The 18,651-nt window shown below is 41.8% G+C and overlaps 1 pseudogene; it reads right to left on the bottom strand.

The window, feature by feature from the left end:
* Positions 1–16,561, bottom strand: part of LOC138748038 (NACHT, LRR and PYD domains-containing protein 3-like) — a 37,809-nt pseudogene extending 21,248 nt beyond the window's left edge.
* Between the last annotated feature and the right edge of the window lie 2,090 nt (positions 16,562–18,651).

The raw sequence follows: 18,651 nt of genomic DNA, 5'->3' as shown, positions 1-18,651 counted from the left end.
CCTTTCCATTAAATTTTACATTCCCACAGCCATTGATTCCCGAACTTTACACCTGCATCAGTGTACCCACTCTCCTCTAATCTGACTGCCTCCTGCGCATCTTCACGGTAAAAAAAAACAGGTCCAAGTCAGTCCAATCACCGTCATTTCCCCAGTGCATTTTCCTGTACTGCAACTGTTGAAACTCGGGGTATCCTGACCAGTTTCCTGATTTTATAAAATCTCTCAAAGTTCAAGGAGCTCCAATTTCCACTTGAAAATTTAGCCAAGACTGAAACGGGGGCAAATGTAACTGTAAAGAACGGAGTGGGCTTACCCATGTCTATATTGATTCTAAGAATGATAGTCAATCTTCCAGTTTTGTTTTCTCTTACTGGGCCGTTATCTGAATTGCAAAAAAGATAGATAGTGTCAACAAAATTACCCTCCAAATGTGATACTGTCTCCGTTCACTGCATCACAACAGCAATGGTTGAATCCAACAATTCTTATATGTTGGATCCAATCGATGGTATGTGTTACTTTAAGATCCCAAGACCTTGCCTCTTGCGAACCCGTTACATGAGAGAAGAAACAATAGAACTCAACAGCCGCTGTCCATATCTAATATTTGCAGAACTCTTTGTTTGCCTGGGCATATTTACCTGCACCTGAAACATAGTCCTCCCTTCCCACCCCATCAGCGTGTCTATCCAATACACCCCAAAATGCTTATATCGAATTTGCATCCAGCATCTCTGTCGGCAGCCCGTTCAACAGAACCTCAGGTCCTTGAGTGAAGATGTGCCCTCATTGTTCGCCTTAAATATTTGATATTTCACTCCAACCCACGTCTTCTTGTCCGTGTCTATTACAATCTCAGGCCGAGGAGCATAAAGTATACAGGATGGAGCAGGTGATTAGAAAACAAAGGTTTGCAATGCTGAAATTTAATAGACAGAGGCAAGACGGTGGATATAATGTCAGAGCAGACATAACCGAATGTGAAGGGGCGAATCTTATCATCGATGTATCTATCTAACATTTGTATAATATCTAAATAGTACACTCATTCATCATTTCAGATGGATGCTCCTTCCATATTCTCAATACTATGCGTTGTCCTCCCATAATGTTCAGTCTCTACATCACACCTTTCACCCTTAAACAATGCCCTCACGTACTAATATAACTTCACCTTAGTGAAAATAAAGATAGCTTGAATCTACCCCATCTGCACTGTTTATCTTTATCAAATCTCCGGTCATTCTTCTGAACTCCCGCAAAATAAAGTACAAAGCTGATTAACATTTGCTTGTAGTTCAGACAATGTGCGTGTGGACAGCTCAAGTGTAATAGGCAGTGTTGTATCTCCAGTTTTCGTTTGTCCTGACTCGGAAATTGTGAGGTCTCAGTGAGGTGATATGTGTCCTCCATTGTTTATAGTTATCATTGTATATGGAGCTGGTCCGCCCATGGATGACTATGACTCCTCCCCCGTGGTCCTGGGCCATAAAGGTCTTGCCACTTTTCTCTTGCCTCCATTCCTATCCTGGGATGCGGGCCAGTAAGGTTCGTCTGTGTATTAAAGCCTATGGTTTACTCAGCTTGTCTCTGGTATTGCCGTACACTCAGGACAGTCATGCCAGTGTACTTACGGGAAGTGCATTTATACTCTCCGCCATGGCAATTTGAGTTTCCCAGTGCCTGGTCTTCTAAGCCCCATTCCTCCTCTCATCAATGGACATTTAGTATAACACACTTCAAATTTTAGGGATGCATTCCTCCAAATCAAGACCTTTACTTTTTGTTGAATGTCGCCGCGTGGAGAGAATCAAAGCGCAATCTATGTGGTTTATCACACTTTATCACATACCTGTCCGTTAACATCAAGCCAGAAGAAACCATGTTTCTTCATGGTTTTACAATAGCCAATTCCATTTCCAGATACTTGCAACTGAAACTGCTCAACCTTCGATATCAACTCGAAATCTATCTGAAGTGAACGAAGCAAAAACCCATGTCCATTTTGCAATAATTTCAAGCCAATAGTGTCACGTACATTTGACATATCTAACGATCCACTACCAATATTTTTTTTTAAAAAACAATTTTGTCGAAATTTCACAATCATCGATATCTCGGATCTTCATTCCACAGGGCAAGCCCATGAATTTAGTGGCTGAAGCATTCCATCAGAGATGTGTATAAACATCAAAGCAACGCGAGCAAAGTTGTCTGAAAAAGCAAGAACTTAACTTTTCTGAGCGTAATGAAGACTTACACGCTGGCTATCTTTTTACTGTCACTCGAATGCACAAACAGACATGAAAACAACTGGGAAACGCTGATTCATGGCAGGATCATGCAGGATAAGTTTGGCCACAACCTCGTCTCTCTTCTGCCTCAGACAGTGGCTCGAAGACCAGCACAACTTTCTTCAAGTACAATTTGTTTTCAACAGCTATTTAGATATTGAAACTTTACCTACAACCACCACATCCCACCATTGTTGTACTTAGGATTGACTGCTCCAATACCACAGAAGGACATGTGAAACAGTATATAGAGGTGTTTGGGAGATAGGTCGGGAGGTATGTTAGACCAGGTCACACACAAACACTTAAAAACACAAAATCTTTGCAGGAGGTTTGCAGAGTTCTTTGAGACTTCAATGACGGACTGCTATCTGCAAAAGTAGCAGTCTATTTGCAAATGTGATTTGACTGAAAAACGGTTGGAAGAGCATGTGATGTTTGCAGGCAGAGGGAGAACAGCTGTGCTCTCAGAGTAGGAGGGAGTGTGAGAGAGAAGAGACACAGACTTCGGTTCCAGAGGGACAAGATGACAATCTTTGGAAGACGGCGTGGTCAAAGGTGAGGACTGGCTGTCTGGTTGCAAAGTCGCACCTTTTTGCACTTTGGATAAATCTGCATATTATCTGTCCTTTTCGTCGTTATTTTATATTTTTCGAAATTCATATTCGGATGGAGCAGGTAAAATGTCGGTGTTATGCGCACATTGTCAATTTATATGGTAATAACGACGCCTATCTGGTGTAGGCTTCATGGTCAAGAGCTTCATTGCCTCCAAACTCGAAAACTTTCCGACAGGCCTCTCGGACCGAATCATGTCCATGCGACTCCCCCTTCAAAACAAGCGTCGCATCACCCTCATCAGTGTCAATGCTCCAACCCTCCAGGCGGAACCAGCAGAATAGGACAAGTTCTAGACCGACCTGCGCAACCTCATCGAATGCACCCCTACAGCTGACAAGGTTGTCATCCTGGGCGAGTTCAATGCTCGTGTCGGCAAAGACTCAGAAACCTGGCCAGGAATCGTGGGCAAGCATGGCGTCGGCAAGTGCAACGACAATGGGCGCCTCCTGTTGGAGCTCTGCGCAGAACAGCGGCTTGTCATTACAAACATCCTTTTTCAGCAGAGGGACAGCCTTAAGACCACCTCAATGCATCCCCGATCCAAACACTGGCAACTCCTGGACTACATCCTGGTGCGAGAAAGTGGCAAACGAGATGTGCTCCACACCAGGGTCATGCCTAGCATGGAATGCCACACTGACCACCGGCTGGTTCGCTGCAAGCTCAACCTTCACTGCAAGCCAAAGCCCAGGAACAGTAAAGCCCCCAGAAAGAGATTCAATGTTGGAAACCTGCAGTGAGACGAAGCGAGAGGAAACTTCCAGGCAAACCTCAAAGAAAAGCTCGACGATGTAACCCACCTCACGGACCCGTCCCCTGAAACCCTCTGGGATCAGTTGAAGACTACCATACTGCAATCCACTGAAGAGGTACTGGGCTTCTCCTCCAGGAAAAACAAGGACTGGTTTGATGAAAACAGCCAGGAAATCCAGGAGCAGCTGGCAAAGAAGCGAGCTGCCCACCAGGCTCACCTTACAAAGCCGTCCTGTCCAGAGAAGAAACAAGCCTTCCGTCGCGCATGCAGCCATCTTCAGCGCAAACTCCGGGAGATCCAAAATGAGTGGTGGACTAGCCTCGCCAAACGAACCCAGCTCAGCGCGGACATTGGCGACTTAAGGGGTTTCTACGAGGCTCTAAAGGCTGTGTATGGCCCCTCACCCCAAGTCCAAAGCCCGCTGCGCAGCTCAGACGGCAAACTCCTCCTCAGCGACAAGATCTCCATCCTCAACCGATGTTCAGAACACTTCCAATCTCTTTTCAGTGCCAACCGCTCAGTCCAAGATTCCGCACTGCTCCAGCTCCCTCAACAGCCCCTAAGGCTAGAGCTGGATGAGGTCCTCACCCTGGATGAGACATATAAGGCAATCGAACAACTGAAAAGTGGCAAAGCAGCAGGTATGGATGGAATCCCCCCAGAGGTCTGGAAGGCTGGCGGCAAAACTCTGCATGCCAAACTGCATGAGTTTTTCAAGCTTTGTTGGGACCAAGGAAAACTGCCTCAGGATCTTCGTGATGCCACCATCATCACCCTGTACAAAAACAAAGGCGAGAAATCAGACTGCTCAAACTACAGGGGAATCACGCTGCTCTCCATTGCAGGCAAAATCTTCGCTAGGATTCTACTAAATAGAATAATACCTAGTGTCGCCGAGAATATTCTCCCAGAATCACAGTGCGGCTTTCGCGCAAACAGAGGAACTACTGACATGGTCTTTGCCCTCAGACAGCTCCAAGAAAAGTGCAGAGAACAAAACAAAGGACTCTACATCACCTTTGTTGACCTCACCAAAGCCTTGGACACCATGAGCAGGAAAGGGCTTTGGCAAATACTAGAGCGCATCGGATGTCCCCCAAAGTTCCTCAACATGATTATCCAACTGCACGAAAACCAACAAGGTCGGGTCAGATACAGCAATGAGCTCTCTGAACCCTTCTCCATTAACAATGGCGTGAACCAAGGCTGTGTTCTCGCACCAACCCTCTTTTCAATCTTCTTCAGCATGATGCTCAACCAAGCCATGAAAGACCCCAACAATGAAGATGCTGTTTACATCCGGTACCGCACGGATTGCAGTCTCTTCAATCTGAGGCGCCTGCAAGCTCACACCAAGACACAAGTGAAACTTGTCCGTGAACTACTCTTTGCAGACGATGCTGCTTTAGTTGCCCATTCAGAGCCAGCTCTTCAGCGCTTGACGTCCAGCTTTGCGGAAACTGCCAAAATGTTTGGCCTGGAAGTCAGCCTGGAGAAAACTGAGGTCCTCCATCAGCCAGCTCCCCACCATGACTACCAGCCCCCCCACATCTCCATCGGGCACACAAAACTCAAAACGGTCAACCAGTTTACCTATCTCGGCTGCACCATTTCATCAGATGCAAGGATCGACAATGAGATAGACAACAGACTCGCCAAGGCAAATAGCGCCTTTGGAAGACTACACAAAAGAGTCGAGAAAAACAACCAACTGAAAAACCTCACAAAGATAAGCGTATACAGAGCCGTTGTCATACCCACACTCCTGTTCGGCTCCAAATCATGGGTCTTCTACCGGCATCACCTACGGCTCCTAGAATGCTTCCACCAGCGTTGTCTCTGCTGCATCCTCAACATCCATTGGAGCGCTTTCATCCCTAACGTTGAAATACTCGAGATGGCAGAGGTCGACAGCATCGAGTCCACGCTGCTGAAGATCCAGCTGCGCTGGGTGGGTCACGTCTCCAGAATGGAGGACCATCGCCTTCCCAAGATCGTGTTATATGGCGCGCTCTCCACTGGCCACCGTGACAGAGGTGCACCAAAGAAAATGTACAAGGACTGCCTAAAGAAATCTCTTGGTGCCTGCCACATTGACCACCGCCAGTGGGCTGATATCGCCTCAAACCGTGCATTTTGGCACCTCACAGTTTGGCGGGCAGCAACCTCCTTTGAAGAAGACCGCAGAGCCAACCTCACTGACAAAAGGCAAAGGAGGAAAAACCCAACACCCAACCCCAACCAACCAATTTTCCCCTGCAGCCGCTGCAACCATGTCTGCCTGTCCCGCATCGGACTTGTCAGGCACAAACGAGCCTGCAGCTGACGTGGACTTTTACCCCCTCCATAAATCTTCGACAACGAAGCCAAGCCAAAGAAATTCAATATAATTCAAATAGTAAATCATATCAATGCCTTCTATTATCTCTCATCTTTCTATGCTCAAAAAGGAAAATCCCCCAACTCTGCTAATCGTGACTTACAAGACTTAGTTTCTAATCCAGGAAAAATGCTGCTAAATCTACTCTTCTCCCTCTACATAGCTTCAATATCCTTCTTATAATGGGGTGATTGGGATTGAACACAATGCTTCAAGTGTGGTCTCACCAGATATTTGTAACTTCGCAACTTTACATTTCGACTCTTGAACTCAAACCCCTGAATGATAGCCTTCTGAAAGATTACTGGGAAGGAAAGTGGGGCTGAGTGGGAGAATGGATAAGGTCATGATGAAATGGTGGAGTGAAATTAATGGGCCGAATACCTACTTTGTTATATCTATTGGACTTTTGATCTTCTACACTAGTTGAGCTGAGAGGCCATTTTACTTCTATTACACCTTTATAACTCTGAAATGAATGACATTTTGTACTGAGTATAATAAAAGAGTCGGCGAATTTTTGATGAACTGTGTTCCAGAAAGCGCTAAAACGAAACAAAACATCAATTCATTTTATCTTGGATAGAAAGATGACAATGAAGCAGGATTAGGTGATACAACTTTTCCCGTTGTTTTCAAACAATGACACTATTATTTCGTCTTGACATAAGCAGTGGGAATTTCAGCCAAGGCTGGGGAGAATGCTCGGATTGCTTAATGTGTGCTTTCAGGGGATCCAACAATATCCCTGACTACTTCATCTGTGAGAAGTGCATCCAGCTGCATTCGTTGACAAGAGGAGTTATGGAATTTGTGCTTGATGAACCCCTCATCATTCAGGAGGTAGACGGGGTGATAGACAAGGTCCACTTCACACCTAGAATGGAGTTGTAGGGTAGATGGACGACAGGCAAGAGATGAAAAGGTTATATGCAGGAAGTGTATGGCTATTCCCGTTAATAACATATATCATATTGGACATTTGGAGAGACGATTTTCCAGGGATAAACCGTGGCAATGAGGGATCTGGAACAGAGTATGATTCTGTAGCTAACAAGAGAAGGGAAGAGAAGAGGAGAGCAGTAGTGATAAGGGATTTCATAGTTGGTTGCGAGATGGCAGGACTGGACCTGAATGTTCTGGGATTCCGTTGTTTTATATGCGATAGAACATGGGAATAGATGAAAGATGGAGGAGTGGCAGTGCTCGTCAGTGAAGGTATCACAGCTGTATTCAGGCTGGAAAGACCAGTAGGGTCATCTAATTAGGTTATAGGAGTGGAGCTGAGAAATTAGCACGGTATTCCATACACATTTCACACTTATTGACCGCTCAATACAGAAAGAAATTTGCAGGAACAAATCTGTAGAGAGATAGCAGACAACTTCAGGAAACATAATTGTAGGGATTTTAATTTTCGACAGAGAGGCTGTTAATCCCATCCTACAAAATGTCTGGATGGTTTGGAGTTTGTCAAATATCTTCAGGAAACTCTTGTAAATCAATATGTATAGATTACAACCTGGGATAGTGCATAGGTGGATATAAGATAACAAGACACGACAGTGGACAGAAGTATTGTGTAGGGGAAAATATTAAGTCCAGTGATCAAAATGCTTTTCGTTTCGTTAATCATAGAGAGAGATTGGTCCAGGGATTGGATTGAGATTCTGAATTGGAGAAAGCCCAGTTCTCAGGACATGAAAAAGGATAGAGATTGTGTGGATTTTGGATTATTTATTTTCTAGCAAGAATGAGGGAGTTATGTGGTATACCTTTAAGGAGACATTTTGAGAGAGTACAGAGTTTGTATGTTCCTGTTAGGATTAAAGGAAAGCTCGGCAGATATCGGGATTTTCGGTTTTCACGGAATATCGAGGATCTGGTTTAGAAGAAGGGAAAGGTGTAGGCAACATGGAAGACACCCAGAAAGGAATCAAGACCACTAACCAAAACATGTGAAGGAATATCCTAAGTGTTATTAAGGGCAATTGATCGCTTTGAAGATTAGTGTGGTCGGCTTTGTATGGAACTAGGAGAGATAGGGGAAATGATGAATGGATTTTTTCATCAGTATTATCTCAGGACAAGGGAGTTAAAAGTGATCAATAAGTAAGGAAAAAAATGCAGAAAGGTCATTGTACCTATACAGATTAAATAGAAGCAGGTTTTTTCTCAATTAAACCAAATAATGGAGGAGAAATCCCCAGGGCCTGACAAGGCTTTCTCTCACTTCTTGAGGGAGGCTAGTGTAAAAATAAGCGGGGCTCTGGCAGAAATATTTACAATGTCCTTAGCCACGGTTGTGGTTGATTGGAGGTTGTCCCATGCCCTTCCCTTGTTTAGAAACAGGCTCCAGAAGTAACCATTCAAATTATATGTTGGAGAGCCTTAATTGGTGCTGGGACCATTTTTGTTTGTCATCTTTATCAATGATCTGGATGACAACGTGGTGAATTGGATCAGCACGTTTGCAGATAACACTAGGATTGAGGCGTTGTGAACAGCGAAGAAACTTTTCAAAGTTTGCCGAGTTATCTGGGCCATATGTAATAATGGGATGAAAGATGGCAGGTAGAATTTAAGGTGGAGAACTGTGAGATGTTGCATTTTTTAATGTCAAACCAAGCAATGACATACATGGTAAAACGTATGACACTGTGGAATGCAGTGGAACAGAGCTATCTGGAAATACAAATACAGCTACATAACTCACTTAAAGTAGTGTCACAGGTGGCTCGGTTTGCAAATGAAGCTTTTGCAGATTCACTTTCATAAATGAATGCATTAAGTATATGAGCGGGGATGATATGTTAAGGTTAGATATATTATTGGAGAATTGAATACAGTGTTGGTCACCAAACTACAGGAAAGACAGAAAGTGTGCAGGGATGATTTAAAAGGGTGTTTCACAGACTTCAGGAGCTGAGTTACAGGGAAAGGTTAGGACTTAGTTCCTGGAGCATAGAAGAATTAGGAATGATTTGATAGTGTATTTACAATTATGAGGGGGTAGCCAGAGTAAATATAGATAGTCTTTCTCGACAGAGTATGGGTGAAATACAAACTAGATGACATGGGTTAAGGCTGAAAGGGGAAAAGTTTAAGAGGAACATGAGGGAAATCCCCTTCACATATAGAGAGGTGGATTGTGAATCTAGCTGTTAGCCGAATAGGGGTATGTGGGCTCAACTTCAACATTTAAGAAGCATTTGGAAAGGTGCATAAATGGGAAAGGTATGGAAGGCTATGGACTGAGAGTACTTAACTGTCTGGGAAGTCAAGAGGGATCTTCGAGTCCATAGATATATCAAGGTTGTCTCGCAGGTTAATAATATGTTTAAGAAAGCCTGTAATACGATGGGTTACATGAGTTGGGGTATTGAGTTCAGTATTTTTTAGTTAATGGCACAACTAATATTTTTGTATTCCATTCCGTTAACATCATTGTGGTAAGAAAATAGAAGCAATGAAGAAGTTAGAGCAAAGATTTACCAGCATGTTTGCGTGGTTTGAAAATATGGCTATTGAGGCAAGGTTAGAAAATTGGGTATTTCTCTTTGGAGTGTAAAAGCATTAGAGATGATGCAATAGTGGTTTACAGATCATGAGAAGCATAGATAAGCACAGATAATGTAGGCAGCCAGCAGCTTTTTCTCAGGTCGGAAGCACCAATCTCCAGAGGCAAGGTGAGCAGGGATGTGTGTTATCTCTTTGGAGTGAAGAAGTAGTATGTTAGACTTCACAGAGGTCTGCCAGATAGTAAGATGCCTAGATATGCTGGACAGGTCGTGCCTTTTTCCCAGAGCAATAAGAGCGGAAGGTCCTTTATGTGCTGTAATGTTCTGTTTTATTTACTGCATTTGGGAATGCCGTTGGAGTGAGAGAAGATGCAACATCATTATTTTCCCAGCTTTCAATATTACATTGTGTACTGAACGCAGGAAAAATTTGTGCGAAATCCCAACTGAACACAAGACAAAGAGCACAATGCTAGCAATTTTCACAAGAAGTCATCCAAAAAATGTGTTATTGAAAACCGGATACTTAATTCAGAAACCCATACAATGATGAAATGTTCAGAAATGAACACTGGAAATGTACATTCTCACCTTAATTCTGCAACAATCTCGGTGGCGTTATATTTTCGCCTTGCCTTTTGATTTCTATTTGATCGATCAGCTGGGGGATATTGAATTATTTTAAAATGAGCAATCTGTTCTCCTGAATGATACAAATTTCAGTCTCTGTGAACTGTCAGTAGAATGGATTCCATGGCTACATTTCTCAGAAATCCAACCAGTTTAATGATTTTCTGTCTTTGCAGCTGTTAGTATAATTGATGAAAAACAACAGTTAACGCTTTGTGTTACATTGAGGAGCAGCAAAATCCACAGAATTTTTTTAAATATCTGAAGCACACTCTGGACCTGAAATGTGAACTGTCCCACATTATGTCTAACATTCCTCCTTTGAAAACTTTATAACTCCAAATCATCAATTATCTTTTTTTCTTTAACATCACCTCAAAATCTGGAAATCCAATTAAATGTTTAACAAAATCTGACCTCCTCCCGTTTGAAACATGGCTGAGGAAACAATGATATTGCATCTTCTCTCACTCTATCTGCATCCTCAATTAAATTGAACAGAACATAGGGTATTCGGACCTTGGTATTGTGCCAATCTAAATATTCGTCCAGAAAATATATTGCTACGTTGGAATCCTCTATTTTCCTTTCATCTCAATGCCTCTAAGATTCTCTTAAATGCCCCTATTGTTGTAGCATCCACCATCATCCATAGCGAGGCATTCTAGATACCCTTCACTCTGTGTAATTACGTTCTCACAAAATTCACTGTCTGTGTTTCAACTGGATTCAGCGTGGTGGTTCTCCACTCTTCTCAGAACACTATATGATGTGTGCTGAACATTGGATAAAATGTGTGAAATCTCAGATGAAGCACGTATAAGAGCATAAATCTAACAGCATATTAAGAAGACAGTAGTTTTCAAACTTTTCCTCTCCAACGCACATACCGAGTTAAGTAATTCTGTTGCCATATGATTACCAAAGGTTTATTAAATGAAATGAGTGGGGGGGGGGGTAAACGATTGAGAACATCTGCCCGAGACACAATTGGTATTTAATAACATAACATAACATAACAATTACAGCATGGAAACAGGCCATTAGGCCCTTCTAGTCCGCACCGAACCAAACACCCCTTTCTAGTCCCACCTCCCTGCACAATGCCCATAACCCTCCATCTTCTTCTCATCCATATACCTGTCCAACCTTTTCTTAAATAATACAATTGACTCCGCCGCCACTATTTCTCCCGGAAGATCATTCCACATGGCTACCACTCTCTGAGTAAAGAAGTTCCCCCTCATGTTACGTCTAAACCTCTGCCCCTTAATTCTTAACTCATGTCCTCTTGTTTTAATCTTTCCTCCTCTTAACGGAAATAGTCTATCCACATCCACTCTGTCTATCCCTTTCATAATCTTAAATACTTCTATCAAATCCCCTCTCAACCTTCTACGCTCCAAAGAATAAAGACCTAATCTGTCCAATCTCTCCCTATACTCTAGATGCTTAAACCCAGGTAACATTCTGGTAAACCTTCTCTGCACTCTCTCCACTCTGTTTATATCCTTCCTATAATTAGGCGACCAGAACTGCACACAGAACTCCAAATTAGGCCGCACCAACGTCTTATACAATCTCAACATCATCTCCCAACTCCTATATTCCATGCAATGATTGATAAAGGCCAGCATACTAAAAGCCTTCTTCACCACCCTATACACGTGAGTTTCTACCTTCAGGGAACGATGTACCGTCACTCCTAAATCTTTCTGCTCTTCTGTATTCCTCAATGCTCTCCCATTTACCACGTATGTCCTATTCTGATTCTTCTTACCAAAATGAAGCACCTCACACTTATCAGCATTAAATTCCATCTGCCATTTTTCAGCCCACTTTTCTAAGCAGCCCAAATCCCTCTGCAATCCTTGAAAACCTTCTTCATTATCCACTATTGCACCTATCTTAGTATCGTCTGCATATTTACTAATCCAATTCACCACCCCATCATCTAGATCATTAATGTATATAACGAACAACAATGGGCCCAATACAGATCCTTGAGGCACACCACTGGTCACCGGCCTCCAACCTGACAGACAATTATCCACTACCACTCTCTGGCCTCTCCCTTTCAGCCAATGTTCAATCCATTTGACTATCTCAAAATTTATACCTAAAGACTGCACCTTCCTAACTAACCTTCCATGTGGTACCTTATCGAAGGCCTTACTGAAGTCCATATAGACAACATCCACTGCGCTACCCTCATCCACATTCCTAGTCACCTCTTCAAAAAATTCAATCAGATTGGTCAAACATGACCTTCCTCCCACAAATCCATGTTGAGTGCTCCTGATCAGACCCTGTCTATCCAGATGTTTATAAGTACTATCTCTAAGAATTTTCTCCATTAATTTACCTACCACAGACGTCAATCTTGCAGGCCGATAGTTGCCAGGCTTCCTCCTTGAACCCTTTTTAAATAACGGAACCACATGCGCAATGCGCCAATCCTCCGGCACTATCCCCATATCTAATGACATTTGGAAAATTACCGCCAGAGCCTCTGCTATTTCCTCCTTCACTTCTCTCAATGTCCTGGGGAAGATCCCGTCTGGTCCCGGAGACTTATCCACCTTTATATTCTTCTAAAGCCTTAAAACTACACATTTTGTAATCTCTATATTCCCCATATTTACCCAATTTGCTTTATTTATCTCACATCTCCCAATATCCTTCTCCTTAGTGAATACCGAAGAAAAGAAACGGTTCAATATCTCCCCCATTTCTCTAGGCTCCACACACAGTTTTCTGCTCTTATTTTCTAATGGACCAATTTGTCTCTAGCTTTCCTCTTACCATTAACATATTTGTAGAACTCTTTTGGATTAGCTTGCCATAGTTTTCTCGTACCTTCTTTTAGCTTTCCTAATTCCTCTCTTAAGATTCCTCTTTCATTCAATGTATCTTTCAAACATCTCCTTAACTCCATGCTTCTTATATCTAATGTACGCCTCCCTTTTTCTTTGAACCAAATTTCCAATATTCCTTGAAAACCACGGCTCTCTCAAACCTTTTGCCCCTCATTTTAACCTAACAGGAACATAAATCTTTTGCACTCTCAAAATCTGATCTTTAAAAGACTTCCATCTCTCTACTACATCCTGCCCATAAAACAAATTGTCCCAATGCACACCCTGCAAGTCCTTTCGCATCTCCTCAAATCTAGTTTTTCCCCAATCAAAAACGTCAATGCTTGGACCTGATTTCTCTCTTTCCATAATGACATTGAAGCTGATGGCATTATGATCACTGGACCCGAAGTGCTCGCCAACACTAACCTCCGTCACTTGACCCATCCCATTTGCTAACAGTAGATCTAACACTGCTCCTTCTCTGGTCGGCACCTCTACATATTGTTGTATTGAAGTCAATTAGATACAGATATAGTCCAGAGGACCCCAAACCCAGCAGCAACAGATATGCACTAATCAAAAGGGTTACGTAAACAAAAGTTGCTTTTAATTATGTCTGAAGATGAAAAAAAATCAAACTTTAACTTATCTATATTGACTCACTTAACATACTTAACCCCTCTCTAATTCTAAGCGCACGTGTGTGTAACGTGTACACAAGTTTAGAATAGTTCTTTGGTTCATAGTTCAATCTCACTGGTTCCAGGAAATTATTGTACTGGGCCCAGAAGTTGGCATTGATAAAGTTCAACAGTCTTTGGTGCCTAACAGGTTACGACTCAGGAGGGTTCTTGTTGGTTTTAAGAGTGTTTTTGTCATTCCAGGACAGCCACTCCAGCGTCTTGCTGACGAAACCTGCCCGCTTTCAGGGTCCTCCAGATGATTATTTCTTTCTTTCAGGTCACCACAGAGTTCCTTTCTGTTTCCCATATTCCAATCGAAACAGCCAGTCCTCTCCTTCGACCAGGCCGTCTTCCAAAGCTTACAACATTGAACTGATGTCTCTGTCTCTCCTCTCTCTCACTCCCTCCCACTCTGAGACCAAATCTGTTCTCCTTCTCCCTGCAAAGATCACATCCCCTTCCAGAGAGCAAAATGTTTTTCCAGACAAAGCAGCCAGGGCATGTTGCAACTTGGTTGCCTTTTGCAAACAACAGTCCATCATCAATCTGTGAGCACTCTGCAAAACGCCTGCAAAAAGTCTGTGTTTTAAAGTGTTTGTGTAACCTGCTCTAACAAACCTTTCCCAGGTTTTCTCCCAAACATCTCTATATACTTTGTCAGAGTATTTTAAAATAGTTGTTTTCTTACTTTTTTATTTCCACTCACATCCCCGCTTAAGTAATCCCTTCCAAATCCCCATGGCATAGGGATAGTTAAATTGGCATGTAAAGGTAATGTAAATGTTCCATTCCCCATGGCATAGGGATAGTTAAATTGGCATGTAAAGGTAATGTAAATGTTCCATTATCGTCAAGTTATATTACATTTAGAATGTAACATACATGAAACTGTTTAAATTTTGTTTAATGTCATGCAGACAGAGGGTCGCCTCTTTGTCCAGCTTCTCTCATAGAAACTGACAGCGCACGGTATTCCAAGCCAGTTTCCCCTCCTAGTAATAACCTGCTCAGCTTCCGAAACTAGATACACACACGTGCTTAATGGCTGTATGTCAGTGGAAATTTTTTTAAAAATCAATAACCACTCATTTAAAATATGCAATTGACAACTGCCTATTAATTAAGAAGCCCACTGTTATTCAAACGTTTAACACAAAATTCACATTCTCAGCTTAATTCCACAACAATATTCTCTGTCTGTGGGGGTTTTCGTCTTTTCCATCTGATCAGTCAGCTGAGAGATGTTGAATTGTTTCGGAAGGTGCTTTTTGTTATCTTGCATAATATAATTTTCAGTGCCTTGTTGAAGCAATTGCCTGTCATAAGAATGGAATCCAAAACTACATTCCTCCCAAAAGGAATCACTCTTTTTGGATCAAATTACATTCCAGCGTTTTAACGATTTTTTGGTCATTTTCAATAAAATGGATTTAAAACGCATTGTGTTACATGGACAAACAACAAAATCCAGAGGGAAATTTTTAAAAAAATATCTGGAGCAGACTCTGAACCTGAAACGTGATCTGTTCCAGCTGATGTCTAACTTTATCAGAATTCCAACATCAGCAGTTCCTTGTTCTTTCAATTTTCCAATTCCTTTGAAGCTATTTATTACTTCACAATCTGGAAACACAATTAAATGTAAAATAACACATTCGAAATGTGTCTGAGAAAACAATGATATATTTTATCTCACTCAGAATGCATGCTCAAATGTAGAAAATATAACGTAGAACAGAGGGCATTAAAGCACACTACAGGTCTTTTGGCCCTCGCTGATATGCCGACATATATCTACGTGCCTGCAAAGAGTCTCGTAAATGCCCTGGATGTTTTATTTGCCTTTTGCTTAAGGTAGTATGTGGGTGGAGGGTGAAGGTTGAGAATCACTGGTCCAGACTAATTGTTACTGAAATATATTGCTTGAGAAAAATTGTCATTGGCTCATGTCCTTTACAGTTATGAAACCATGCACAACGAGTCAATGAGGGACGATTAAAACAGGAGTTTTCAAATTTTTATTTTCTCCCACATACCACTTAAGCAATCCCTTACTAATCACAGTGCACCGATTGCATAGGAAGTACTTAAAGAGGTACTTGAGTGGAAAGAAAAATGTTGAGAACCACTGCTCTCGACAGTGGTTTTCAAACTTCTTCTTTCCACTCACATACCACTTCAAGTTATTCCTGTGCTATAGTTGTTCTGTGATTAATAAGGAAATACTTAAGGCAGTATGTCACTGGTTACAAAAAAAGCTGTGGACAACTTCTCTGGACCCAATTTTTATTTTAGATTTTTTTTCTAAATTGCGAAACAATTACCTCAATTCCAGCCACATAATAACTCAGTAAGGTAGGATTCAGAAAAGTATACGCGAATTGCACCTTAATTGGACAACAATATTCTGCCTCTGTGGAAAATATATTTTCGTTATTTCCATCTGCTCGATCGTCTGAGGGATGTTGAGTTATTTCATAAATTGCTGTTGATAATCCCGTGTGATTCAAATTCAAGTTCCACGTTCAATATGTTAGAATGGACACCAGAACCACATTCGTGAGACGGGGGAACGGCCTTTTCGCTCAAATTACATTGAACCGGTTTTACAATTTTCTTTTTCTCCTTTCCACTGTCAATAACATTGATTTAAAAGTGCAGTTAACGCTCTGTGTTACATGGAACAGCAGCAAAATCTATGGAGAAATTTAAAACAAAATCAGAAATGATCCCCATCCCCACCTCCTCCCTACACCCGAAACACTAACGTTCCAGATTCAGTCCAACTTGCAGAGAGGTTCCGCTCATGACCATCCCGGCAATCCATATCTGCAATTAACCTTTTCGCTTGCACTCTCGGTATATCACCCTGTAATTTTCCTTGGTATAATACGGCACAGTCCTCCTTGTATCGTCAATCCGAACAGTACGTTTTTGACCAGACCTAGCATTTTATGCTGGTGCTCTCCAAACCCTGGGACTTTTCGGGTGTCATCACTGCAGTGAGAGATGCTTACAGCGTGAATCTAGTATAAACTACCCTGAAGTGTAATGGGAATGGCATGTGTTTTTTCATTGATCCGCTTAGCCACATTATTTTGAAACTGAAGACAGCACCTTCACATTTACCTACCCGTTTCCCCAAGGAGTTAAAGAGACAAGGTCCGTAATAGTCGAGGCAACTGTCACAAGGAGTTTCGAATTGGATTTCCCTGGAGATCTTCCATGCTGTTATTTGTTATTCGTGTCGAACCAATTGTCCGATGACCGCTTAATTCAGTGTGTCCGAGGAATAAATGCTCACTTCCTTGTTCTTGGTAGTGTTGTTTGCCACCACGTGTGTGATTGGCCCTGCGGGCGCAGATGGAGATAAAATGTCCCTCATCTGATCCGGTGGAGTGAGATTCTTTTTTTTTTATCTTTACTCAAAAAATTCGCCCCCAATTCAATTGAGAAAATAATGAGTCAAACAAGCTTCAAACTTCAGAAGTGATTTGAATCATGAAATGTGAGGTCAATCTAATGTTTCCGTCTGAAAGTTATATAATAATTTCATATCGAAATTTTATGCTCCTCTTCTAAAATTCCTACTGATCCATTTCCTTCGCATGTGATTTCCGTCTTCATACTGTCTACCTAACGAACTTAATATACATGATCAGTCACAAGTTGTACATTCACAAGTAATCTGCTCCTTTCATAATTGTGCTGACCACCCTCAAATTGCTGGATGTCGAATATCTGGATGATCTGGTCTGTGACATTGTTACTCATTCATTGGCTAGACAGTATGTTCCAGCAATTAAGTTTTATTCTTCAACCCATTGGACGATTTAGGTAGAATCGTTCCATAGCTCCTTATTTTAAAAACAAATCATAGTTAATTATTTTTCTCCAGACAATAAATAATTATATTAAATAATATAACCAAAGTAAAAATTATAATTTCTGCAGTTAAGAAACACAATACAAGCATAATGCATAATAAAGTCGTGTTCCATTGAACACTACATCCCTGAAAACAGGCCATTCGGCCTTTCTAGTATGTGGCGAAAATTTCATACCGCTAGTCACACTGACCAGCACAAATTCCATAATCCTCCAGACCTATCTTACTCATGTATATCTCGAGTTATTTTTTTACGAGCCAAAAGGACCCCAAAACTAAGCAGCAATAGATATTCACGACGACAAATCGCTTCCTAAATAAAAGTTGTTTTAAATTATTTTTAAACATGAAAACAGAATCAAACTAACTTATCACAATTAACTGAACTAACCTAACTTAACCTCCTTTAAATCCTCAGCCCACGTGTATGTAAAGTGTGTGTAAATTTAAGAAATTTCTTTGCTTCACAGTCCAATTTCACTTCTCATTTTTCAAAGTTGTCTGGTTGCAGGGAATTCTTAAACTGTGTACAGAATGTAACATGTATAAAGTTCACCAGGATTTGTGGCTTGACGGGTTACCACTCAGGAAGGTTCTTGTATGTTTACAGAGAGAGATGTGTTATTTCAGGACATCCATAAATGAGGTACCACCATTAGTCACCTCAATGTCTTACTGATGAATCTAGCCCCCTTCAAGGTTCTCCAGATGATCACATCATTCTTTCAGGCTATCACAGAGATTTTATTCTGTTCCACTTATTCGAAGAAAAGGATTAGGCAGATTGCATTCCAGCTATCCGCCACTCTTGAGATAGCTTTTCAGTTCCAACAAGCTTCTCCAACCTTGTTACAGATTTCTGTGTCACACAGAGTCAAAGACTCACTTCTATTTCTCTTTCTTTGAGACTCTGAGACCCTACCTGCCAGAAAGCCCATGTCCTTCCCTCCCTTACTTGAAAAGCCACTACCCTTCGCCTGCAAACAATAGGAGTTAGTCTTCTGGTTCATCTGTG

The sequence above is a fragment of the Narcine bancroftii genome, chromosome 13 (genome assembly GCF_036971445.1).
Source record: "Narcine bancroftii isolate sNarBan1 chromosome 13, sNarBan1.hap1, whole genome shotgun sequence".
In the NCBI taxonomy this organism is placed as follows: domain Eukaryota; kingdom Metazoa; phylum Chordata; class Chondrichthyes; order Torpediniformes; family Narcinidae; genus Narcine; species Narcine bancroftii.
This window is presented reverse-complemented; position numbering and strand designations above follow the sequence as displayed.